Source organism: Lagopus muta, chromosome 16 (assembly GCF_023343835.1).
Source record: "Lagopus muta isolate bLagMut1 chromosome 16, bLagMut1 primary, whole genome shotgun sequence".
Classification (NCBI taxonomy): Eukaryota; Metazoa; Chordata; class Aves; order Galliformes; family Phasianidae; genus Lagopus; species Lagopus muta.
This window is the reverse complement of record NC_064448.1, coordinates 1,374,419-1,402,198: the sequence shown is the minus strand read 5'-3', so window position 1 is coordinate 1,402,198 and position 27,780 is coordinate 1,374,419. Positions and strand designations below refer to the sequence as shown.

Here is a 27,780-nt window from a genome sequence, read left to right as displayed (position 1 = left end):
ATTTTTTTGGTAAACATTTCAGATCACCCTCTAACTGAAGCCCTGTCACAGTGCCCTTGTGCTGCTGATGTTTGTTTGCTCTGGGCCTCAAACAAAGGTGGACTCACTAAGATTTCGCGTTTCTTCACTTCTGTTTCTTTTTGATCGACGTTCATTGTTGTGTTTACATTTCTTTTCTCCCTTCCTCTGCAGCTGATACTTGAAGTTACAAGGTAATTGAGCTCAACGTGTCTATTCAAATTGGATCTTGTAAAACTCTCTTTTAGCAGAAACTAAATGTGGGGCTTGGACCTTTGACAGAGTTTATTTTAAGATTGAAACAGTTCTTTCCCAACAAGAACTGTTGTTTTCCTATTCAACTCCAAAAGCCTACGCTGATCATCTTTAAAGCATTAGCACAATTGTTTACAGATGGACTTGTATATCAAATGTTGGCTTTTCCCTTTCCCTAACCCCGCAGTACTGCTGCTTGTCTGAGCTGAGGGGCTGCTCATTTTCCTTATTTAACCACAGTGAGTTCTGGGATGAGGGTATGCAGACCTATCGATATTTCATTAGTTACTGCAGAGGAACAAGCCAACAAACTTCTCCAACGCTTGTAATGCTGTTCAGTTCCTGTGAACTAAGTGGAAGTACTTGACTGTCCTGTTACAAATAAGGGTTTGGTTTTTTGTAATAGCAAGTGATTTGTGGCTCTGCAATTATAAAGCTCAGTTTGGGACACAGCAGTGATTATACTGCCTGCTGAACCCGCACTGCAAAAGCCAGATTCAGTAACTGGGTGAGTGCTTTATAAATAAAGATCAGTGATAGTCAGCCACCCAAAAGCGCTGTGTCCATTAAATCCTGCTCATAGCCTGCCCTGTGTCACACAAAACCTGGGCTGCCTCAGGCATGTGCTCCATCAGCAGTGGTTGTAGCACTGGAAGGGCTCTGGGCCTGGTGGCCCCTGCTGGCATGCTGGAGCTGGCCAAGCGCTGCTCGGTGCCTGGACTTTGCTGTCAGCCCATCTTTACATTATAAAGCATATAAATATATATAAATAAAGGGGAGATGGGATGAAATTTATTCCTGAATTGTTGAATAATGTAATATACATGTTGTACATAAAAGGATCGCAAACCACCTCGCCTGATTCTCCTATGAAAACGTTTAACTTTTATTAAATCCAGACAGTTTTAAGGAGCGGCAGAAATGAAAGCAAAAACAGCAACTGAAACAGCTTTCAAAGTTGCCCTGTAGCTAAAAGAGCCACCTGAGAAGCTGAAGGGTTGATTTTGTCTGTTTGTTCTGTTGGAGCGTATCACCAATAATTAAAAGGAAAGATCCAAGTTCAAACTCAGGATAACTCAGCACTGTCTCCATGCATACGGAGCCCTGCCCTGCTTGGGGGCCCAGCTCCCAGCATGGACAAGGTCTGGCCCCTGGTTGCCCGTGGGCTCACCCTGCAGCTGGGTGCTGTTCGGGAGCTGGGGCGCATTCCTGCAGGGCTGGCGCTTCACGGAGCTGTAAACATATTTGCAGGCAGTGCACCGTGCAGGTGAGACTCCCCTCAGGCAAGGAGTTGGCCCCAAACCTATCAAAGATGCCTAAAGCATTAACTGTGCATCACAGGAAGGCAAGTGGCAGAGGACCCTGCGTGCTGGAGTTAAGTCAGAAAGGCGAGACAAAGCCCCGGGGAGCGGTCTGCAGGGAACAAACCTGTATTGGCAGACAGCAAGATAAATTGGATGATCTAATAGTCCTTTTCCATCTCTAAGTTTTATGATTCATTTGTTATTTTAGCCATCTATATATATTTTTTTATTTTACCCTAGAGGGGTTTCTTGAGATGTGTGCAATATATTCCTTTAAAAAAAATAAAAATCACAACAACAACCCATACTGCAGAATCTGAGGCACTGGCTCGTAACAGCTCTTGCTAATGACTGACCCAGAGGGCAGGAGTGGGAGAGTGGCCCTCGTCCTTTGGTGCCTGGGTGCAGGATGGGCCTCGGGGCTGCAAATGGGAATGTGATGGGGCAGCAGTACTTGGCTCTGAGCGCTGAGGGTCGGAGGCTGGGCAGGACGGGAAGGATGGTGCTGGCTGGGTATCCCTGAGCAGGGCTTGGGATCAGGAGCAGTGCCCGGGGCCGTGCCGCTGCCTCCGCACAGCTGGCTCCAAGTCGTCTCCTGTTTCATCACCCCAAGGAGGAGCGATGGCAATTGCACGCAGCCAACAGGTGATACTGTACCCATCACAATTTAATGCGTGCAAGTCTTGGGAGTCTCTGCCGCGGCTGGCCTGGCCTCATCTGCAGTAAATAACAGGAGATGGCTCGTGCGGCATCGGCGCGAGCTGCGGAGCTGCGGTGTGAGGCATCGCCCGCGTCGGAGGAGCCTTACGGGGAGCAAGGGAGTGCTTAGGGAAACTAAGTGTTAAACAGAGCCATCCGTCTGAGGTGGAGCAGTTGAGAGAAGGGTATTTGGTATCTCAATCATGCCTGCTTTATGGCTGGCGAGCCCTGGATTTGTGTGACAGCGGCCCAATGCCTCGCTGTAGATTACATCATAAATAACCCAGGCATGGAGTGGTCAGAGGAGCCAGATGAGGGAAGGAGAAGGATGTGCAGAAACAAACTCAGGATGGTGTTGCTAGATTTTCCTTTTCCTTTTTTTTTTCTTATTTAAGATTATCATCTAAGGGAAGGGAGGCTGCTCTGCACCATTGGTGAGTTGCACTAAAACGGGCACATTCCTGTGGTTTTCACTCCCGCTGCCTCTCCAGGTCAGTCCTTTTCTTCTCCGTACAGAAAGAAGGGAGGGGGGGAAGAAAGAGAGAAAAGAAAAACCCACACAAAAATCAATCCATCAAATGTCATTACAGATTTATTAAGCCTGATGTAGAAAGACTTTTAACAGTAACATCTTCAGAAAGCATAAAAAGAGCACTTCTGTTCAGTCTTGTGCTTTGAAAATCTAAATATATTTTTATCATATAAATAATTCTTTTCATGTTTTAAGTGCATCTGTTTTTTTCCTTTTCAAATTTCCATTTTACAATTGGCCAAAACTGAAGTCTGCATCGACTGAAATGAAGCCATTTGCAAAGCTAATGATGTTGTGAAGCATGTCTATGGTGAACCGTATCAGCTAGATTTCAGAAAGGTAGTTCAATGAGTGCAGCATTAAAATGAGGGACAGCCTCCAGCAAAATCATAATTGAACACACCCAAGTCCTTAATGTCTGCAGTTGGGTTTCCTGATGCAAATTATGATAACATTTCAGATGTGAGCAGTCGCTTTCCAATAGCTGCAGTGGAAAAGAGACATTTTATGCCACAAAGGAAAGAATTACCATGTTTAAAAATGTAAATAATATATGTATAGAAACCTTTTTTATGGAAATGAGGCATTCAGGATTATGTGAACAGTTTGGGCTATTTTTTTTTTCCTTTTAAACACAACAGATAAAGATGTGTGATCTATTATTCAGGGCTTTAATTACAGTTCTAAAACTGCAGTGATTTTACTTAAAAAAATAAAAATAAAAATCCCTGGGCATAAAAAGTAACGTTTTCTGTGGTAAAGTTGAGGGATTCTTTTTTTTTTAACACCCATTTGCCACAATAAAAATACAGGACACGAAATCACTATTGGGAGATTCCGACGCTTGGGAACCATCCACAGAAATACTTCCTAAACGCGCTGGAATCCAGGCGTCCTGCACATCAGCAAAGGCCTTCGCTCAATAGGTTTGCCCTGATTTAAATTTAATGAGATACGTGGTCCTGATTGTTAATAATCGGTCTGGGGGAACCCAAAACAATAAAAGCGGTAATCTCCTCTCGTATAAATTATACAAATTTATGGAGCAATCAACCAGATATATATTAAAAAATATATATATGTGTCATTAACATTTTCAATTTGCTTCGTTTACGTCGGTGGCAATAAGCAAGCAGTTGGAAGCAGCGCTGGCAGCAGGCCGGGCGCTGTGCGGAGCTGCACCGCTAGGTGGGACGGTGCTCCAGCACTGCGCTGCTCCGACCGCTGGTAGCGTCGGAACGGAGTGAAACATGGTTTTGATTAAAGCAGCCTGTTGGCTCAACGATCTCAGTCATTTTAAAAACATCCTTAATGTGGAAGAGGAACGCTGCGATGTCAGGAACGGCCTTGGGGCCCATTATAAACAGCAACAAAATAAATAAGGGGGAGAAATGAGAGGTCATGAAAACGAAATTAAGCTAATGTTTCAAATTTTGACAATTATGAATAGTTCCTCCAAGAAGACATTAAAAAAAATATTCAGGCACTATTAGATAAAATACAAAGAGAATAATTGTACGTGTATGAGTTTTCCCATGGGACAAAGCATGCTTTAAAAGCAAAACTTGAGTGAGCTTTCCCCTCTCCCCCCACCCCCCCGGTACAGCCAGCAGTTGGGCAGCTCTCATGCAAACACAGCCTTGCTTCTCTCAGTTCCTCCAAAAAACCCATCCCTAATTCCTGTATGAGCCATTAAAGGTGACGACCAAGAAGAGAAACAAACAAAAATTACAAGCATATTTTCTAGAGAAAAAAATAAAAATAAAAATCCCCTGCTATGGACCAATGTTTGTAGGAAACAGAAACAAGCAGATATAACAAAATCCGTGTTCAGAACATGGCAATATAGTTAATATATACAAATATGTACAGTATAAAAATGCATCGAAGGCGTAACTTTCCATCCCAACAAGCTGCAGTGCACCACGAAGAGCAGCTTGCCCCTCTGCCCAGGGACGCAGGCAATGTATTCTGTACAGCATGCGCTCGTCTCAAAATCAGTGCAGCAGCACTGCAACATTCTACGCAGAAGTCCCCATCAGTCCTCCTTGAAAGGAATCCCGTTTGCGTTGCTCGTATAAAAAATGCCTTTAATCTTTCATTTTGCAATTTGTTTAATATATACACTTCCTTTTTAAAGAGAAATAAGCTCTTGATTCATTTTATTATTATTATTTTAAACAAAATGCTAGAACTAACAGCACGGGTCATGTATGTAACCTGAAGATGCTGCCAATAGGGAACGTACCACACACCGCAAGCACTGGGGCACAGCAAACCTGAGAGGTTCACCATGATGGCCATCTATGCTCTGATTTAAAACCAGGTTGGATCTCTTACGGTTTATGCTGACGTATTCAAGATAATAAAAGACAAAACAAATGCTCCAGAAACAAACAAACAAACAAACAACAAAACACCAAAAAGACCCTAAGAAAGGAAAGGACAAATAAGAGTGCCTGAGCACCGGGCGGGAGGGAATCTCGTACCGGAGACATACGACAGTTAAGTACCCTGAGCCAAATAAGAACTGTTTAGCTTGTCAGCTTTTGCAACCTGTATTGCACATTCCAGCATTTGCTGTGCTCTAAAGCCAAAACGTTGCTTCGTCTATCCTGAAGAGATCTGCAGCTTCGCTCGGTGCTGAGTGCAGGTGGGCACAGCTATGGAGGGACCCAGCGTGGGGGAGCGCCATGGCTGCGCTGTGCTGCGGCGGCACTCAGCAAGGTTTTATTTCCATTTGCGTTTTAAAACGTCCATCTTTATTTCCTGCTTTCTCATCTGAGATGTCTATGGAGAGAATTTGTCGTCTTTACTCGGAGGAAAGCTAGGTGGTGTGACCTCAGCAGAGCCGCCCGACCTGCTTGGGGTGAGCGTGTGAAGTCCAGCAGGGCTTTCTACAAAGGCCTGAAGCCGTTTCATGAGCTGTGAGTGAGGACAAACTGGAGGTTTATGACTGTGGTTGGGCCCAGAGGTACCATTGCTTTAATCTTTAAAATACTCTCCAAGAAAATATTGTACAGACACTTTGGTACCAAAAAGAGCAGCGCCAGCTTAAACTTTACCTACTCTTAATATTTTTGCCAAAAAACACCGAGCTGGCAAAGCGCAGGCTGAAGTGTACTGGGATAGAAGTGCTTCTGCTGCTGTAACAGTGGTCCAGCAATGCAACACGGGCTGCACTGCTGTCTAGTGCTACAACTGGCTTCACACTGGGATTCCTACCAGTGTAGTCACCTCGACAAGAAGTTTTTGCAGTCACTTCCCTGACATAACCATACAACTTCTAAGTGCAGACTGTGCCTTAGATTTAATCTGCGCCAACCCAGAGACTGTTTGCTGAAGCTGTTTTCAGAACACTCTAAACACGTGAGGAATCCGAGGTGAGGACTGCTCGGACTGCGCTTGGCTCTTGTGAATAAACCGAACCCAAACGAAGGAGTTACTCTGGATTTACACCACACAGCTGCATTCAGAATGTGACCACGGCTCCTGGCACACGGTCACTTGCGAAGGTCTGACTGCAGCTTCTGCTGTCCCCGCTTTTGTATTCCCTCGTTTCCCCTCCAAAGACATTTGGAGAACAAAACCCTGCACTCTGTACTTGTGGTGTGCTGCCATACTGCAGGAAACTGCTTTAAGAAAAGAAGGAAAAGGAAACTGCAGGCAGTATTTCTTTCTGCGGTGGGTATTTATTCGGTGCCATCAACAGAAAGGAGTGTGTTGGCTTCAGGTGCTGATGAAGCAGCTCCTTAATTTGGTGACACATGACTTGAAATCTACCGTTAGACACTTGTAGTTTTATCCCTTACAAAATCTGCAGTGTTTCTGTCTGTGGCCCAGAGTGTCATACATAAAAAAGACTCAGTTTGTACCTCCTGGTGCCCGACTGAAACTGTTCAGCAGTGTTCCTGAAGAGTCATTTGTTTTAGAGAAATTCAGTAATGCCTGGAGGATCATTTCCTACAGCAGATGGGGTGGGAAGAAGAAGGGAAGAGGCAGCGGGTGGCTCACGTGTGAGGGCAGCAGGAAAAGCAGCCAGCAAAGTCGCCATGGACCCCATAGAGACTTTGTAGCCTGAAGAGAAGCTGTTCCCTGTCACTTTGTGTGGGGCAGGCAAGAGGAATTACAGCTATGCAGCTCCCAACCACCTCTTCCTGGGAGCAAAAATGATGCATCAGGCTGTGCAGGAGGATGGGCACACAACAGCAGTGGTTTTTCAAAAAATATAGAGGTGGTTATATCAGTTCTTTTGCTTGGGGACAGATGGCCCTTAAAGCCTGTTGTAATTGCAATGTATTGATTGGGAATCTGTGATCAATACTGTCTTTATGGAGAGAATTTTAAATATAAATTGCATCATATATCTGTTTGAGAAGACAAAGGCTCTGTGTGACAGAGAGCCACCTCCACGTCGCAGGAACACTTGGACCAGCTGGAGAGTTACATTGGGGATGGGGACACGGCCTCAGCCCAGCCTGTCCCCAAGCACTGAGCAGAGCCCCACTGTGCTGGGAAGAAACGTCCATGGAAACCTCTGTCTGCCACCTTTGGCCATCTATTTCCTCAGTGGGTTTGGCTGCAGTGTCTTCTTCCTGCAGGACTCATCCCAGGGCCAGCTGGCACTGGGGACAGACTGCAGGCAGGGTCAGGCCGTTGGTAATTAGCAGGGAGAAGCACCCTAACAGCAAATCCCTCTGGGTAGCACTTACCCAAGGGCTGCCCCGAACCCCTTTGTTTTTCCTGCCTTTTCTGTACTCAGCCCTTCTATCACAGATTGCTGTTTGTTTTCCGTGCAAAGCCCATCTGTGCCTGCACACCTCATCGGGGATCTGCCCAAGGGGCAGAGGGCACAGAGGATCAGTGGCAAACAGGGCGCTTTGTCACAATGCGATGGAGGAAAGAATTGAGACTAAAACTTAGGAAAACAGCGATTGCCCTGCAGAAGTGTGAGCAGGCACCACAGCCTGCAAAGATGGCTTGGAAGGCCTCAACCCCTATTGTGTTAATATATAATTATTGATTTTAAACACGACTTCCTATATCCTCCGTGATCTCTAAAAAAGCTCGGGAGGTCAGTCCTGTAAATACTTTCACAAGTAGGTAATAAAAATCATGATGAAGTTGCACTGACAAGTAATTACTAGGTAGGTTTGTTAGTGGATTCTCAAAGATTTTTTTAAACCGACAATTATTATTGCACTAATGACAGCCATTTTTAAAGTTAAGTGTCCTCCTTCTCAACTGAAATAATAAAGGCCTGGAAAAACACCTGAGACTGATATACTGGAATTCTTATATATTAGGTTCCAAAGAAATGCTAATTTTGTCTCCCCCTTTTAAAATAAAATATATATTTTTAAGGTGATATGGCTTTTTTTGACACGTATGGGGGCAGGAAGGGAGTTCTGGTTTCTGAATAAATCTCTCAAAGCAGTGTACAGAGGTAACAATTCTTGCTGCTTTATTGCAGTGCAAGAGCATAAACAGCTTGGATACGTGGTGTATCAATATGCCACTTGTTAATAAGCAAGGACGTGAATCATAAATATTCGGCTGTTTGATCACCAGGCTTTTAATTAATGTTTTGATGATCTCCAATAAGAATAAAAGTCAGAGCGATAGATATTGAGTAGATACGACAGAGAAAAGATGCAATGATTTTCTATGTTACCTGATTTATATGACAGATAAACTATCAACTCTTCCAGTTTCATACAGAGAAAGAGAGAGGAGAGACGTACATTTTCTTTTTTTATATCTTATTGTAAAAAAAAAAAAAATCACTTAATTCAAATGTGTATATAAAATGTTCCCAGAGGACAGCGATGCAGGCAAAATAATCAAGGTTTAGCACTGTGTAATAAAGGTTTGTGGCCAGATTTTAAATGAAGTAGCTGTCCCTGCACTTGCCTGTGCCAGAGCAAAGCTTCTTGAGCAAAGCAAGGTGTGGGGCGAGGCAGCCCTCCCTTGGTGGGATCAGCCCCGGATCCACCGTGCATCCAGCCCTGACAGCCAGAAAGCCCTCGCAAATGAGGCGGTGATGGATGCTGGCCCCCCTCCTCACCACGAGCACAACCACAGCCTGCTGCAGGCATGGGAGCACCTCTCTTCTGCCAAAGGTGAGCAGCAGGTGCCCTGCACAGCCCCGATGCTTGGGCTGGGGGTGCCCTCCTGCAGCTCCGGGTCACATTTCTGTCACGGAGGAACTGCAGGACACCCATCAGTGGGCGCAGGAGTCGGTGGGATTTTCATCCATCGAGGGCCAGAATGAGGCCAGCAGTGTTCTAACACCTACAAAAGCTCGGGAAAGGAGTGGGGATGGAGCCATGCTGGCAGTTTCTCCCAAGTGGCGTTTTATTGCGGCGCTGCCTTTGGGTCTGTGCTGCGGGCCCTCACCTTGTGTAACTTCACTTAATAACTCTGAACTGGGCTGTGCAATTTAACAGCTTCTGCAGAGCTCGATGCTAATGCATTGATTTTGCTTTAATAGAATTTTGTTGTCAATGGACGGCACTCAGCACGGCGCAGGCTTCAATCTTAACCCATCTGAAGGCTCTGCTCGTTTCCAGTTGAGCTCCGTTCATTTCCAGTTGAATAGGTTAAGCAAAGACAGACCTCACTGTTCTCAATTCACTTTATGATCCTCCCATCATAAAAAATAATATCAGCACCTTGCTTTTCATGTCAGAACTACATTTGAGCTGCTATTCCCTATGCCCATGAGTAAATCCCATAAAAGCCGCCCCGTTGTACTGTCGCTATTTTTCCTTGTGGATGATTGATTGATGGATGAGTGCTGACACTTCAATGAAGCTATTTCGACTGCCATCTCAATCCGATGATGTGAGGGGTATATTTTCTGTCCATGCCTCATTACTTCAGAATGACATTCCTGGAACTTCATTTACTTTTTCCCTCCTTCCCTCAAGCGCCATATTTTTTCCCATCTAGGTTATGCATGCCATAAAAAAAGCAATTTGCTATTATATGTGGCATAAGGGCAACTCTTTCCCTAGGAGGTAAATAAGAAGGGCCTTTTTTTTCTCCTCCACGTTGAATTTAGGGATCATGTCAAAATTTCCCAAACATCTCTGAAAGAGGCCCACGCGCAAAAGCAAGGGGGGATACAGTAAACACATTCAGCCCGATGTTGTGAATGCTGCACTCAAATTTTATCCTTGAATGTCTAAAATATAATACTAGAAGACAGCCCAAAGCCCTCTCTCTTGCATGAGAAAAATCCAATTCTCAAATTGTGCCCAGCGTACTTTGAATATTTCATTTGCGACGGAGTAACGGTTTGCAACTGGATCCAGGCACATCTTGCCTTTGAGACTCAGGAAAGCTCATCGTTAAATGCAGAGATGGATTTGTCTGCTGCAGGTTGCTCCAGTTGCCAGGAAAAGCTCGGCTGGAGCAAGCAGGGCTCTGCAGGCAGTGCGTCGGGTCGCGCTGGTGGCATCAGCACGCCCAGCCAGCTCTTGTGAGTTGACTCGGGACCCGATTTTAATCTGTGTGATACAGTATTCCCGTTAATAATAATGTATAATTAAGACATCCGTTAAAAATCCATAACGTTAATTTAATGGAGAAAATCTAATACAGTTCTATTGGAATTTTTACGTTAAATTAACTTTAACGGGCTTTTAATGGATGTCTTAATTAGATCTCATTATTAACGTGAATATTCCACAAATTAAAATCGGGAGCTCAAAGTTTTAATGAAAAAAGTTAGGATTTGAAGTTGCCATCCTCAGCCCTTCCCCCGGGCCGGGCCGGCAGCCCTGACCTCCCAGCAGGCCGTGAACCCAACGGGGCTCCATTGGCTGCGACTCAGAGATCCGGATTTGCACGCACCTAACTGAGAAAGGACTTGCACTGTGTTATCTTATATCTATATATAGATATGTGCACAGTGATATTTATATATAGATATACCTACGCTCACATAACGCTCAGCAATCTAACAATAGTACTTCTGTCTAAAAACCACTCCATCGCACGTCCCGTCATAAACCGTAACGGAGATTTAAATATATATATATATATATATCTGAGGAATAGAACAAACTGACAATAATCCATTTCAAACAAATCTTTGGCAGCAACATGGTTAAGCATAACTATTTGAACAACTTGCACAGAAGATTAACATTGTTCAGAGGTTTTTTGGCTCAGAATCTGTTTTAACTTAATAATTCTTGTACTTACTGTGATGTATTGATCCCTAGTGCAATGACTGGATTGGGCAACCCAGGTGCAACAGTAATAGCTGCACTGAATAGAAACATTTCCTTTAGACAAACTGTCCCAAAGGGGTTATAAATAGGAAATGGACATTACCATGAAAAGTAAAGCTTCCAATGTGACTGCATCTTGTGTAGAACAGTTGGACATTAAACTATGAAGAATTTTTTTTTTTCCTGTCAAGTGTTACAAATTGACGAAATAAGTACATCAATGTTCTCAGTCATTATCTTACTTCAGTGGCACTTTGTTTTAGTGACAGCAAAAAGGGACAGTGGAGACCAGACAGCCCCAGTGCAGTTTATCAATGAAAATCTAATATCGTCCATAAGCAGGAGAGTGGAAATCAATACTTCATTACCAAATTGTTAGTGAGGATGAAGAAGAATAGCTGGAGATTTTTTGGCAGTCTTCTCGGTCCGGGTTGCTGTGAGTTCAATGTCAGGATTGGGGTGATGCGCAGAGACGGGCTGGGTGTGGGAGCCTGGGCTGGAGAGCTGGAGCTAAGGCATTCGTCCTGCAAGCAGAGCAAGAGGAACCAGCGTTACCAAGATTTTAACCACATGCCCAGATTTGATCGAATGCGGATTTTATTCAGTGAAATTGTAGAATGAAGCTTTGCTTTATGCCATGCACCCATAGGCTCACAAAAAGGCAAGGACATGGAGCTCACGGGGCTCCGAGCACCCAACTGAGCTGCAGATGTCCCTGTTCACTGCAGGGCAGTTGGACCAGATGACCCTTCAAGGTCCCCTTCAACTCAAACGATTCTGATTCTCTTCTGTGACCCACAAGTCCTCGAGTCAGTGTGCCAGCTCTGCCAGGTGCTCTGAGCACATTGCTCTCTGCTGCTCTCTCTGTTAGGTTTTAACTTGGCTCAACATGAAGAGTTTCATCTTACAGCTGGTCAAGCTCATGCTCTAAAATCCTCGCGGTGACCTGGACACCTTGGTGTCCACCTTGTGCTTCAGTTACTGGGCTATTCCTGAGCTGTTTCTGCTTGTGCACCTCCCCTCCCCAGCATCCACCTTTCCTTTTCTGCATTGCCTAAAAGTGCTAAGTGGCTCTCCTTGTGAAGTTACTTCCATGTGGAGATGGAGGAGGCTTGCCTTACTTAATCCAAGATGTGGGTTTAAAAGTTCAGCTCGTAGCTGAGTTCTGTTTTGCTCATAACCTGGGAGAAAAATACTGAGAAAAGCAGTAGGGAAAAAAAAAAAAAGAAGGAAAAATAGGGTGAGAAATGAGGCAAGCAATAAGTGGAGTGAAAGTCAATCTGGAGAGAGAGCACAGGAAAGAAAAAAACAGACCAGCAGCGGGCAAAGAGAAATATGTCACTGAAAAATATATCTGTTCAAGGGCGTGCACACTTCAGCAGACACAACTCAAATCCTGAGGTGCGTTCCATGTATTCCAGCTAAATCAACTGGAAATTCAGTAGCAGCTTTTATGTAAGTAAAACAAACTGAGCTTTACAAAAAAATTCCAGGTGAAAACGAAAAAACTCCATTGAGTCCATGCTAATTAGTTAATAATTTGGTTTGTCTCACAATATCCTTACACCTTCAGTTCTCACAGAGATGCTGTTTTGCACTGGCAACCCAGATCTTCAGTGGAGAAACTGGAAGGAAAGAAGAGGCGTCGGCAGCTAAATTTGAGATTTTGGGCACCTGAGAATTCAAGGAAGTCCATTTGAAGCTGAATACCTCAGATCATTATTGCCTCTTACACACACTAAAAGCAGTGCATGCTGCTGCTTTAAAATGCTGCCAGTAGGTTTCAGAGGTAACGCTCCAGAGTGTTCACACTTAACAAAGTCATGACTTGCACTGTGCAAGGCTCTGAGCCCAGCCTGCAGAGGTGCCACAGGCATTTGACTTTTTACCTTTCCAAGTGGGTTTTGCAGCCCGTGGCATGAAGGAACACTGCCATAACACGGCGCCCAGCCCCTGTCCTGGGCTGCAGCACAAACTGTGGGCTGGTCCTGCACAGTGATGTGAGGGCCGTGCTGAACCAGAGCTGTGTGCGAGCAGTAACTGCTGGTTAATTCTGTTCTGCCTCTGGAACGTCGTTAGGACAATTAAGCAGCATGTAGTAATAGTGAAAGTGCTCGTGTGGGAAGGAGACTTGGTTTGAAGCAAAGTAACTGCAGCATGCTGGCTCCCTGCCAGCGGGAAATATTTATCAAGAGCTTTGATTGGAAAACTGAACAGCCTGCCTCCTGCTGCCTCTGCTCTTCAGTTTGTCCAGAGGAAGGTCCTGAGGCTCTGGGGTCAGACCTGCTGTACAATCAGCTGGGTCCCAGTGCAGGGCTGGGATGGCACGGCCCATGGATGGGGCATGCAGAGCATCCAGTGGGTCCTGCTGTCCAAGAGCTAACACAGGGCAGTGTGGACTGCCTGCACACGGGCTGCTGTGCCTCAGTGCTGCTCTCACAGCCACCTGCAGCTCTTGTAGGAACTTGGTGGCTTCTGTGCACCTGACTGATGGCAACGTCCATGCGTGACTAAAATCGACGGGGAGTGGGCACTGATTTCAGTGGGATAACTGTTCCACCCTTTGGTCTTTTGCCCAACCCAGGTCTCCATCCTTGGTTTTGTTTCTTTTCTCTTTTCTCTTTTCTCTTTTTTTTTTTTTTTTTTTTTTTGCATTGATGTCACTGCAGGCTGGGATGGGACTTTGAGAAATTAATTAGTGCGAGCCCTAATCGATAAGGGTCATAGTTTGTGTATTTCATTATCAAGTGTCTCAGAGATTCAGGCAGTATGCGGGGAGTTTGTCACCCACACTGTGGGGCACCGCGGGCTGGCGCTCAAACAGCACTCGATGCACAAAGTTTGTTGCTTCCTGGGCATTTTGTGTAATGCAGTTCAACACCGTGAGAAAACTCTATCACTGAAATTACAACGTGAAAATGTGATAGAGGGACTTCATTATGCCAGTCTTGTGCAGCACAGGCTAAATATCAGATGGAGATATTGAAGTTTAGCTTTTCTTTAATAATAATTACCAAGCCATCAACACATATATATATAAATATTTTATTATTTGTTAATTTCCAGATCTTTGCTAATAGCATCTTATCACCCTGTGTTGGTTTAGAGGGATATATGAAATGACAGCGTGTGTATAAATAATCTGTGATCCACCCACCAAAGTCCATGGGAGCCTATGGCTCAAACCCTTTTCCTGCTGCAGCTGTCCCAGCAGTAATAAACTGTTGGACTCCTAAAAAGGCCAAAGAGAAAGACACAGACAGTCCCTTTGTGGTTACCAAATACGTTATCTCTAGATGTCATTTCTGACCTACTTTTGCTAGATTTTTACAGCAGCAGAAAATCTATTCCTTAAAGAATCATCCTCATGTTCACAATAACGAGAGAGGGAGAAAAAGTGAATCTGGGTGTATTTGATTTCATTTAGGACCTCTCCCACCATGAATTACAATATTACAGGCTCTAAATGCTTTCTCGTTACCCATAATTATAACTAAAATTATATCAGTCTAAACAGTAACTACTCAAATGATTCATCCTGATTGTAAAGAGCATGCTCTCTAAGTTGTGCCTGCCCATCCATTTTAAAGCCTTGCGGCAGGAACAGCTTTCCAGAAGGTCATTTAACAGCACATTAAATAAATAAATAGAACATATTCATTTCAGCAAACGCATTCTATTCGGAAAGGAGAGCATTTTGGGAGAGGTAAGGAGAACCCTTGTGAATCCTAATCCTGGTGCTTCTTTGTTCTCACAGGGTGCAGCACAGAGCCCAGGTGCTGCCAGCATGGAGCAGCTGCCCCCGTGCTGTGCAAGGAGGAGCAGCCAGCTGCCAGCACAGCCCACCGTGCTCACTGCAGGGCCCTGGGCACTCGTGTCCCTGCACAGTGCACTGCTATACGTTGTGATGCTGGCCCCTGAGCTAAGCTTGTGAGAATGCGGGACAAGACAGTGGGAAAGCAATGCTGGCTCCAGCTCAGATGTTCCCGGGGTGTGTCTGCAGAGTACAGAACAACACCAGGTGCTGGGGGTTAGAGATTGCCTGGGATGGTGGAAAATGCATTTAATAAAAACCAGAGGCCACTGAGCTGTATTTGTCTCAGAAAACTCTCTGCTGAAGGTACTTTGCTGAGAGCTGAACGCCAGAAAGAGACCTCCAGAGTTCAGTAGCCCTGAGATGATCAGAGCTCCTATCTGCAGCTGTTGCAGAGCACCTCCCTGCAGGATGTCAGAGCAGCAGTGTGACCGACCCAGCTGGGCTGGCCCAGCGGTGTGGGGGTGAGAGCCAAATCTCACCGAAATCTGACAAAAGAAAACTCTGGCATTTTCCAAGGTTTTTCACTTGAGAAGTTTCTGATGTCTGTGCAGGTAGCTTTGTATGCCTTCAGTTCCTCAGCTGTGACCCAGGTTGAGGAAAACTGTTAAGCACGTGGCAATGTGCAGGGAGCACAGTGCAGTGAGTGCAGGGATGGGAGCCACCCTGCAAGCACTGCATGGGGCTCGGAAATGCTGCCATGTGGGGCTGTGTGTGCATGTGAACCAGTGATGCCACCTGGGACCTCAGAGAGATGTGTGAACTCCTCTGCATACACATTATATTCTATGTAGTAATATAAAAGGATATACTTTGAAATGGGAGAGTGTATACATATCTCCAGACAAGAAGGAGCGCAGTTGGAGCCACTGAGTGCGCAGCAATGCCTGGGGTTTGCAGACATCCCTGAGCAAATACAGCCAGATCCTCTAAATCCACCTGAACAGCACTGGGAGTGCTGACATCTGTCAGCCTGAGCCCTCCCAGGTGGACAGGCTCTGCAAAGTGCTGGGAGAGGATCTGGGAGTCTCAGTGAGATGCATCCCCCAAAAGCTCCCCAGGTTTTCACAGATGTGCAGGGAAACCCTGGCCTTGGGGAAAGCGTGAGGATTTTGCTACTTGTGCTGAGAGAGAGCAGGGTTGTACCCTGAGCTCACCTCAGTCCTCGAGATGACATGAGGTACACACGTGTTGAGCAGCAAAGAGGAGCACACAGGAACTGGATGGGTACAGAGCAGCACCCTGACATGGAACTAACTCCTGTGCACACAGACCAACCCCATGTGGGGGTACCAGGAAGACCACGGCCTTGGGAAGGGAAAACAGAGAGAGAACATTTATGTTTTTGTTTTCTGCTTTCCTATAAATAAAATACAGTCATCAAATCACAATGTATTTGAGAGCACATGTTATTGACAGCCTATTCTTGGAGGGGAAAAAATGCGGATTTTTTGGCAAAGTTTCTCTATTTGCTAAAGATTAAATTGTTCATTGTACAGGGCACCATCTGCCCTTGGAGAGAGATTTAGTTGATGGCAGCTGCAACCAAAGTGTGGAAGATAGAGCTGAATTTCTGGTTTCTTTTCAACTAGCAACTGTCATTACAGGTCACATGCAAACTGTGTCATTTTCTGTGACAAGCAGGTTCTGCAGACTAGGGTGCTCGCTACATTTTAAAATGCCACCTGTATGGATCCCAGAAGAGAAATAGCTTTTGTAATGCACCTTGAGAAAGGCGAATTTACAGCAGATGAGACAAAGCAGGTACGGCTCCGCCGGCCGCGTGCGTGCAGTGGGATGCACGGCAGCACTGCCCAGGGCTGCGTGGGGCTGGCCGGTGTCAGGCTGTGCTGATGGGTGGTGGGGAAGCTGCCCCAGCTGGTCTGGGATGGGCAGATGCTCAGCTGTCTCTTCAGCTCTAAAGAGAATTTCTCAGTGATCAAACCGGGGGCAGCTGTGGGTGGCCCCAATAATCGAGCTGCGCCATTCCTGTTTCTAGATTCAGTTCACAAGTAAGGGGAGCTGGGAGGTGCTGAGTTCCCGTCTTTGCTCTCAGAACTGTTTCCCACAGCTTGTTGCTGTAGGAAGGACCTGATACCCCAGCCCCTCACACCGTTCCTGCTCTGCAGGAGACCTGCGTTCCCTTTCTGAACAGAATGGGAGGGGAGAAGTTAGGAGCGCACCGCTATGTTTTATTAGGACAAAGACACAAAGCAAAACAAAAAAGCAAACTCAAACCTCTTTCCTTTCATCCTTGCCTAGCTATGAAAGTGCCTTCACATTTCCAGGCTTGCTGACAATATCTCAGAATGGTACATCACACACAGCCTCCTCTGGAACAGCAGACATTGTCAGCGCTGCGAGACAACTGCTCTCTGGAATGTACTTCACAAAGATTCTCTATAAAGCACTTCTATAGAAAAAAAGGTATTTGAAATTTCTGAGCCTCAGCCTTTCAGACAAGGATGAGTTCTGGTTAATTTTCTTCTGATGACTTCCACATTTTCTGCAAGAAAAACAACAGTTACTATTGCCTTAAGACAGACTGAACCAGTTGAAACATGCCGAGATAGAAGAAAAAGATTGCATGCGAAAGAATTTGCAGGACATAAATTCGTTCTCATGTTTATTCTGTTCAAGTTTAACTTTTGGTCTTCTAGAACATTTTGTCATGGTAAAACTGGATCGTGTTTTGAAGCAGAAACTGATAGTGCTGGCAAATCTTTAGTAAGTCTGGTCTGATTACATCGACATTTTTGGATAGGAGCACAGATTTTAATGGGAAGACGGTTCGCCTTTCCAGCAAAACACTGAGCTGTTGGTGCACCTGCCCAATGCAGACCTCCTTCCTTGCAGGGCCCCGCTCTGTGCCTCGCTCCCACAGAGCAGGAGCACTGCAGGCTTCAGGCCGGCTGCAGGCAGCTGCTCCCCTCAACCCAGAGATTGCTGAGCACTTTTGGGATCAAGGCCTTTCAGCGAATGCTGAGAAAAAAAATCAGAGACTCTGCCTGTTTGGGTGATGTTCTGCAGAGAGCATGGATTGGTAGGAGAGGAGGGCAGCTCTGTGGATCAGCGCACAGTGTGCCGGCTTCCTCTTTCTGTGTGAGGAACCATTTACAACAAAATCCCACCTGAAAACCCAAGCAGTGCCTGCTGCCCAAAGCGTAAATCTCCGCCGCGGTGCTGGAGCTGCACGTGCTCTTCTGTCACTGATTTATGTACAGAATCTATCACACACCAGTTACTTGAATTAGGATCACGGGGAGATGGGAATCATTAGAGAGTCGTGGAAACTCCAAAGCATAAAGAAAACTTCTCTGTTTGTCTCCTCGTGATGGCTGTTCTATTTCCCCTTCGTGCACCAACAGCACTGATGAAGCAATGGATGCTGTAATCCGAAGCAATTGCTACTGGGGGCAGCATCATTAGGGACACAAGCGTTGTGTGCAGCACTAGCTGTGGATCTCCTGGTTGGTGCAATGTGTTCAGCAGTGCTGGGAGGCAGCCAGCACAGCCCGGATCAGGGATCGCACTCCTGGTTGTGCTGCCTTGCTATCAGGGCGCCTCGACGAGCCAGGTAAATTAGACTTGGAGAGAGGGACGCTGCATCTTTGAGTAATGAGGCTGGGAAACAGGGAACACATTTTCCACTAGCTCATGTCTCACTGTATGGCATTCCGATTTCGTGACACTTCATAATAAATCATTGCTTATCACTCACATGGGAACATAACATGGTTCAAGTTAAGATTCGTTAGTGATTGTAAAGAAGAAACATGAATTGCTCTATATCAGGGCTTTTTGATCATCTTTCTGTCCACTGCAGGCATTTTTTTTATCATAATATTTACAGTAACTGTTGTTTAAAACATAAATAAAAAGGAAAAGAAAAGGCAAAAAATGCGAATAATGAAAATAAATTTGTCTTATTTATGTGTTTATGTAAGCATTTGGCAATTACTTTGCACAGCAGCTTGTATTCAGTGTCACAGGCTGCTGCACCAACATAAGTTTCCAAAGCCAGGATTTTAAATATATATATGTATGTGCACATATAAAAAAACTCAGAATGCCAATGTATTCATGTTCTGGAGGAGAAGGTTCTAGCAGCACAGGAGATCCGGGAGCCAATTAGCTTTACCACAACTATCAGGGGTGGAGGGCTCTGATGCCTCCCTGCAGGGCTGCTCCCCAGGGCTGGCAGCACAGGGCTGGGACCTGGTGACACTGCAGTGGAGATGAGGGCTGGACTCAGGGTGAATCTGCAGCATTTCTGGTCAGCCTGGTGCCAGGAAACTGGTCAGCATATGGGAGAGCTGAGAGGCAGGGCAGCATCGGGCATCCCTGCTTCAGCCTGTGAGTTCAGGGCTGGCAAGGCGTGGGTTGGAAGGGGCAGATTTAGTGGCTGTCTGACTGGACGTTCAGGCAAGAGCCTGCCTTTGTCCTTCCCTGAGCATCACAGCACTGTCATGGCAAGTCAGGCCGGAAGGTGAAAAACTGACGGTGTCACAGCTGACATCAGCAGTGCTTTGGGAGAGAGTAAGCTTGGTATAAACAGACCGACCAGCAGAAGGAAATGAGAGCTCCCTAATGTAAAGAACTACTGCAAATATGCAGAAATCCTTCACCAATAAGAAGATAAAAACACAACCATGATCTTCTCTTCCATTACAAACAGTTTTCTTTCTGCTTGGTTTTTTTTTTTTTTTTGACCTTTTCTGGTTGATTATGGAGGGGTACATAAAGCTGGGACCAACAGATAGACAAGAATTAAGTCTTGACCAAGGAAAAAAAAATGCATTTTTTCTAATGTATAAGATAGAGTCTTAATTTGATCTTATTTGAAGTGGTGCAGTGAATGGGATTATTCACCATTTATTTTGGCTTATACTAAATTGGAATTTTTACCCCAGAAGCTTCCTGTAATTTTTGTGAGTGGAACTGCCTTTGTCAGCGTTCTTAATATTTCCCTATGGAAATGGTATTAAAAAGCTTGTCCTACAATCTCAGGTTTTATCCTTGAGAAATCAGAATTTAAGTTAGATTTTTTGTTACTGCTCCCTTTTCTGTAGGAAAACAGCCAGATAATAACCTCAAGTGGAGCCCAGAACAACACAGAGCATCTTCAAAATGTTAATTCTAACTGCAAACCACGCCTGGGTTAAAAACAGATATTGAAACAGGGGAATAAATATTTGACAATGCTGTTAAGGCAACTTTGCTAACGATTTTTGAACAACCTCCAACCGAGGTCTAAATGTCTGCAATATCCATAAACAACTCTATACTATCCAATTAGGGAGACAAAGACATAGAGTCCTGTCAGGAAGATTTGCATGGCTAAGTGTCTGAGATCACAGAGACGATGAGGGATCGTTCGGAGTGATGGGGGATGCGCAGAACGGATGACTATCATTACGATATTACAGAGGCTTACACCTTCCCAATTACTGGCAGGATTCATTAATTACTGCTGCACTTCCCTAATAGAATCCTCTCTCTTTGGCTTATCGCTACCTTCCCTCTGTCTACGTAAACCCACAACTCAGCAGTCGATCACCTATGAAAAATTAGGCGGCGTAGCTTCTCGTGGCCTATTTAAAATGAAAAGGCTACCGCAGAAGAAATAAGGAACACAGAAAATAGGGCTGTAACGCAGCCGTGCGGGAGCCACAGAAGCGGCCTCCAATGGGTTGGGAATGCTCTTTTTATTCAACTGTTTGAGAATCAGTGGCAGCTGCAGAGAGAAGCATCGTGGTAGGTTCAAAAGCACGGTGAAAGCATTTTCCACAGACACACACAGGCACAAACTATAGGCAGATTGCAGAGTGACAATTACTTCAGGCCCGCTAGGCTGAAGTTTCACAACTAAGATTGGTGAACATTACACGGGCTCGATGCTGTTGCAATTGACTCAGCCCCATTAAAGATAATGGTGTGAGCATTTCCATGCTGTCATCATGTTACTATCAACAGCATTATCGGTATCAACTGCTTTTACAATTATGCACAATGGCTCTCCCTGCACAAAGACTTAGCAACCACCAAACTGGCTTTCTTTTTAAATACACTGAAAAGAGCGTAGATTTCAATCCTTCATCTGTTCACTGATGAAACAACATTTCCAAATCATCACTGATAGCATTTTTTTCCTCCCATTCTAAGGACGGCCAACTGTTCTCAGCGATTTCTATTACATTTCCTACCTATTATTTCATGTAATGGCATTCCTTAAATTTTAAATTAGCTTTGAAGAATAAAAATAATTGAATTCCTGCTGTTTTGTGTACATAGAGGGTGACAGGAGCTAATGTGATAATTTAAACTGTAAATGAGTCTTCACTTTGTGTTCATTAATTACAGCTAATTACTGAATTACAAACCTTCTTGGTTAGGCACTGTTATGTATTCATGTAGCATGTTGGATTTCCAGCTGGTAGAAAACCGTTTTATAGACTTACAATCTGACACACCAAGCTACCACCAAAACAATTCAGTCTGAAAAATAAAGGCGGGGAGGGGGGCACGGATCTGCTCTCGCTCTTTGAATTGAGTGAGTGATGGGAAACAGCATGCAAACCCCAACCTCAGGTGAGCAAGCATCTCGTGTGTGTAATCATGAAACACACACAGCACCCGGCATGGGGAAAGACAACGATTCTGAGCTGCCGCTTCGGGTGGAGAGCACAACTCTGCTCTGCTCACTGCTGCTTTACACCAGCGCTGGTTCCTTGTTTCAAGCAGAATTACTCTCTTTATAAATAGCAGTGAGGCAGAAACGAGGCCCTTGCAAATGGGGCCAGTGCTCCCAGCACCATTTCTTCAAGAACAGCAGGGCTGTAATATGGAACTGAGCACCCAACAGATACGCTCTGCATTCCGCATGTGAGCGCTTATTGTTCCTTTCTGAAGGGCTGTGTGCAGTGCCATAGGGCTGCCTTCAGCATTTACTCAACATTTTCTGCACTGAATTGTTCTGTCCAAACCTCTCCTCTGGATACTTTTGTCTGCTGATGTTTTGTATTGAAGCTGAATGCACCAGTTGAAGTCTCTCTCTCTCTGCAAAGTGAGCGTGAGGAGTCCCACAATGACAACAGCAGCCACGTTTGCATTTTACATGCTACAAGGCTCAGTGCCCAGAGAGAGAACAGTGGCAGGTGGCAAAGCAGAAACCAAAAAATTCACCTACATTCCTGACAAAGACATCGACTGAAGGTACAGAGGTTTCCCTTTTATCAGCACTTGCCTTTTCCACTGGTTTCATACGCTCTGCTCTCTTAGCACAAGGAACAGCCACCCTCTGTGCTCATCCCTGTGCCCACGCACTGACATCTGTGGCAAAGCCCCCCCAGCCGGAGGTGAGCAAAGCATTGCTGCTTGCTCAGAGCAGCAGAGATAGTGAGAAACTATTGAATCAACTAATTCAATTAAAACTCTTCAATTAAATTACTGTCTGACCCAAATGGTCTTTCAAACCTGGAATTGAGAAGACCCAGATGACAGGTCCTGTCCCACGGGGCTGACGTTGGGTTGGAAAGCAGATCCTTCTTGGAAGAGTTCCGTGTTTTCTATGGCCTGGGCTGCAATAGTTTCACTCAGTAACAAATAAATAGCAAGAATGGAAGAGCCGGATTCTCAGCTGATGTAAAACTCTGTAGCATCATTAATTCCAGAAGAGTTATGTCGATTCACAGCAGCTGAGGATACGGCTCAATAGGTTTGTAATAATAAAGACTTTGATGAGAGGCCCCTGAAAGCAGTAACACTAATGTGTGACTGCTCACATAAACACCAGCTCAATGTCAAGGCTTTTCTGCCTAAGAACCAGTCTGTGTCTTCAGGTTTAATGATAAGTACGAGTCTTTTGTCCTCAAATAATCGTTTTCATCTGTAGAATGGCAAAGTGACTTGTTCTAACACCAACAGAAATTCAGTAGTAGTCTTAGCAATGGGATTCATGTCATGTCCTATTCCCTCATCACCTTCTCCTGCTGCGTCTTCTCTTTTGGGGTACAAAAAGACATGGAGAAACCAGGGGAGAGAAGATGTGCAGGCAGGAGTTCCTTCTTTTCCTGTGGATAGTAGCTCTCTGCTACCTCATAATGATAATGACTTTCATTAATCTTCTGTAGGTCTTTCATCAAAGGGTTCTTTTGCTCCACATAGGCAGAGGCCACTTAAATGTGACTATATATGAAGTAAAAATGAGAATTCTTGATATCACGTTTAAAAAGTGAAATAGGGAGGAACACCACACAGTACGGTACCAGCAGGGGCTCAACACGACTGAGGAGGTAAGTCATCGACACGACTGTTCAGTAAGTCATCAGCCACCACTTCTAGGCAGTCTCTCACCCAACTTGTTTTCATGTCTCACTCCTTTTTAATCTGACAGTTTCCAGCATGCAAATTTGCACTAAAAGCAAGCATTTCAAATGTGCCAGAGAGAAGCAGGGGCCTCACACCTATTGGGAGATTAATGCGCCTAATGCCCTTTGGCTATTTTATTTTTATTTTTAAACATAAAGGCTGATTACTCCATTAGTTGAACAACTTGGAAGAAATGACAAGGAACTAACAAGAGAGTAACACTGTATTTTCCATTTATTTTCTTCCGTTGCAGCCGTGCTAATTAGGAGTAGTTCTTGATACAGAGCTTTGGGGAATGCTGATGAGAAGCACACAGAAGGCTGAAGTGCCTCTTCTGTGCATCTCGGGATGAAGCAAAACACAGCACCCTCTCAATTGTCATCACCCCAATCTCCCACACTATCTCAGCACTTGGAACACCACAGCACTGGCGTGGCAGAGGCTGGGAAGCCCGGCCTTTCGAAGCCTAAACCCTCACTTTGGGGTGAGTCACATCGTATTAACTCGCAGCTTATCATTACAAAAAGATGTGGTTTTCAAACAGAAATATCAAACCTACTTGGTGGTGGGAGATGGGAGGGAATGGGAACGTGTCTCACGAGGGGACAGGAGCTCAGAGCTGCTGCACATCCTGTGCCTGCAGGGAATGGGCTGCACTTGTGGGAGCCATTTCTCATCATCTGTCATGGAAAATTCTGCCTCTCCGTAGCCTGCTCCGTTTCAGCTCTTCAGATGGGCCAGCTCCAGACCTGGGGAAAAAGGGAGAGGGGGAGACGGCCCCAGCTTCCTCAATGCCACCGGCAGCTTTTCCTTCAAAGATTTTCTCCTGCTCTCAGACTTGGGAAGAGGTCGTGGGGATGAGGGATCCGAGGGTGGAGCGGCACCTCTTTCCCATTCACCAAGGTTTGATTCTCTTTATGAGCATGATCCACCAATCCGTAATCAAGGGTTAATTTCACAGCTCACTGCTTCATCTAGCATAATATCCATTCAGACTAATTAAATCTGTCTAATAATGTGAGTGTCTTTGTCTTTGTTCTTTCCATTCTTTGTTTTACACCCTTCACATCTCATCTCCAGAACTACACGCCATCACACTCTGCTTGACAAGCAGAATCCATCCCTAAAATTAAAACATTCCTGACCTATCTGCGATGACAAGGCAAGCAAGCTTCACAGCGCTGCGGCCCATGAAGGGAGCTGACACATTTGTTTTTAATTTCAAAAGAGTAGAAAGTGAAGATCTGACCCTGTCAATCAGGCCCTGTGACAAGTTTAATCATTGCTGCCCCACAAAAATCACGGCTAAATAGGAATGCAAATAATGTATCACAGGGCTCTTATAAATGCTAATCAAGGAGAAGTAATCAACTGACAATTTCACTGATCTCCTTTCTGAAGAAGTCAGTCAACGCACTGTCTCTGGACCACAAAGAGAAGAAAAGACAAAAGGCATAGATGCCGTTTCCCAAAAAAACCTATCCTTTTTCAGGGCTTTCTTTTTCTTTTTTTACAGAGAAAAACAGAGAATTCACTCTTTTTGATCCTCTACCGAACTTTAAAGCAAAGCTGTTTCTCAGGAACTTGAACAGTTATATGTCAAGTGTACTTTATTAACAGTACCCTCCCAACCCAGAGACAGCACTTGGAAACTTCTGCTAAAATAAAAATCTTCATTTGTCTTTGTCATTCATCCATCTTCAAAATTCTTTCCCATCTTAACAGCTTCTGTCCTCTACGGGCAATATATTTAGTGATAGATGAAGTTTTACAAGTGGAAAGCTAATAGTTGAGCTCACATTTTTTTTTCTAGCTGTTCCTCTGCCTGCTAAAAGATAGAAAAAAAAAAATCCTACTTGGAATTTATTTCAGCATAAAGGCTGTCTTCAGTACCAGGATTTTCTAACTGACTATCCTTTTACGACCTTTTAATGTGGTAAAGAACAGACACTGCAGGCGCAATGCCAGCCTCTCACACATGAATTCTGCATGGCAAGAAGTCAGGGCTGAACCCACGTATGGAATGGAGAAGGAAGCAGGACAGACAGATGCACAAGATTTGTAATGCTGTTTACTGTTACAATTTCATTGTGGTTTGCTATGGTAAGCTGTGGTTCACTGTGGTAGGTCCTGATGGAGCCCATCAAGTGTTAGAGTCACTGTATTGGCACAGAACAAAAGGATATGGTTTGGCCAATGAAACTCAATGCAGGGAGATGTGAGTAGTATGAAGACTGCTGCAAGAGGTAAAGTTCAAAGAATCTAGTTGTTTGAAGATATTTGTTTATTCATTTATTTATTTATTATTAAACTACTTCCCCACACTGAGCCAATAGATAAAATAACTTGAGAGGAGCTTCAGCAAAGAGACAGCTACCAGCAGGGCATTGTAAATAGAAGTCTTCCACAACAAAACCTGCAGCTTTACAGCCCACGACAGTCAGCCACAGCATGAACGTAGCAGTGAGAGCAGCTATGTCAAAACATAGGTTCCATCTGCAGGGCTGAGCTGCAGGGCCCAAGGGCTGGCAGTGCCCCTGCCCATTTGAGCTGATGGCTCTGCTTTGCTGTGTATGGAGAGCACTGTTATACATGATTGCAGATATCACCAAGCCCACATCATCCCAGCCACTAAATCACCCTGATTTACAACTGAACGAAGAAAGATGGGGACACTCTTTGGTCACTCCCAAGTTTGCAACTGCAAGAAGCTTTGGGGCAGGCACAGCAGCTTCTGTGCCACTTCTGTGAGCACTGTGATCCGGGCTCTGTCACACAGAGCGCGCTGCTAGACAGGGATGTTCCCAGCCGCTAGCTCTCCGTAAAGGATGTATGAGGAAGGTGGGAGTAGAAAACAGAAAAAGAAATTGTAAAGCACTTTGCAGTGTCATGTCACTTAGCAACAACCTTTTCTACTTCACATCAACACTGGTGCAGTAGAGAGACTGCACAAAGCACCCGTACTGAAATCTGGAGTAAGCAGCAAGTGTAGGAGGGCAGCAAGGAGCTCAGTGCGAGCTAGCCACAGAGAGCTCTTATTTAGCATTTGAGAGGTATTTTACTTAGCCTCCTTGGGCTAGGTTTTCTCCTGAAGAGCCTACAGAATCTAGCAATGTCTAGTATCCAGAGGTAGCAGAAATTCCATCAGGTGCACCACTGATTGAAGGCAGGGCCAACCCAGGGGAACTCAGCTGCATGCAATGTACCTGAGTGACAAGAAGGGCTGGAGCCAGGATCCACCCCTTCCCAGCCCTCATTTAAGGGTTGGCAGTGGAGGTGAGAGGATCTCACTGGAGATCTCTGCATACCTGAGGCCTTCCTGAGGTAAGCAAACCTTTTTTCTTTGTTTCTGCATCCACAGCTGCTGTATTTGGGCTTGTCCTCATTTGCTACAGCCAAAGGTTTTGCCACCCTCCTGTTATTTCTATACTTTCTGTCACACTGTAGTGTTACACTAGGCATCGTTAATCTTCTGAATAATATTGCGAAGCAAGTCATACAAACAATCCTGGGGATGGAAACCAAAACTCAGCCAGCTGTTTCCCAAACATCCTCCTCATATTTGATCACCTTTCTCCTCTCTGTAGGCTCAGTCTTAGATGAATGTCAGTATTTGTCTTGCTTGCTTCAATTTCCCAGCTTCTTCCCTGTAGGATTCCCACTCTTCTCTCCCTTTGCTTGGTTAACGTTAATAATAAGGTCCAGACTCCCAATAGTTCCTACAGAATGTCACTAGATGGCTACTTCTGGCTTATTACCAGGCATCTGCATCAGGTGTAGAGCTCTTCTGGGCCCTGACAAATGGAAGAGTGGATGCTTTTTCTGTGAGGCCAAGTGGCCAAAATTAAAAAAAAATAATGGAGAGAATCCTCCTTGGAGAACCCAAGGAGACACCCTGCAAGTTCTAAAGGAGATGATGTCGGGCTCCTCTCTACTTCATTATATCACTGGTCATCATTTGTCTGGCTTCGAAGAGTTATTAGCTGTTCCCACCCTACTAAGTGCCATCTGACTGGCTGAAGGGCTGATCCTCAAGAAAATATGAGGAAACTCATTGTCTGATTAAGGAATTCACAGAGCTGCTACTCTCTTACTCAGGAAAATAATGAAATTGCAGGAGTAAATTTGAATATTTGCTGGGCTTACGGTTGTTCTTTTAAACATAAAACTCTTGCAAACTCCACAAAATATTATATAAATAGAGCATCATTTTGTGTCAAATTAGTAACATGCGTTATCTAGCAGCCAAGCAGTGATGCTTACTGTACAATTCTAAATCATCCTAATGGGAAGAAAAAACCAGAATCCATCACTTTGTGGCTGATTTCCTCTCCTTGCAATTGCAAAGAAAACAACAACAAACCAATGTGACTTTTGCACAGTGAAAGCTGGGCATTGCCAAGTGACCAAAGCACATCATGGCATCAGGAGCTCCTGAGCACTGCTCCTGCTGTGTGTCCAAAGAGTGGTGTGTGGCTGAAAGGCTGAAAGCAACCATGATGTTATTCCCATATTCCTTACTTTAGGGTTGGAGAGTGACAGCTT

The 27,780-nt window shown here is 44.9% G+C and overlaps 2 protein-coding genes across 3 annotated transcripts in view; both read right to left on the bottom strand.

The window, feature by feature from the left end:
* Positions 1–27,780, bottom strand: part of DOK5 (docking protein 5) — a 514,932-nt gene that overhangs the window by 289,522 nt on the left and 197,630 nt on the right. The gene's annotated exons all lie outside the window — the stretch shown is intronic.
* Positions 2,853–27,780, bottom strand: part of TSHZ2 (teashirt zinc finger homeobox 2) — a 211,821-nt gene continuing 186,893 nt past the window's right edge. Inside the window, exon 3 of the mRNA XM_048963013.1 lies at positions 2,853–11,575. The gene's annotated coding sequence lies outside the window, so the exon portion shown is untranslated. The remainder of the gene's footprint in view (positions 11,576–27,780) is intronic.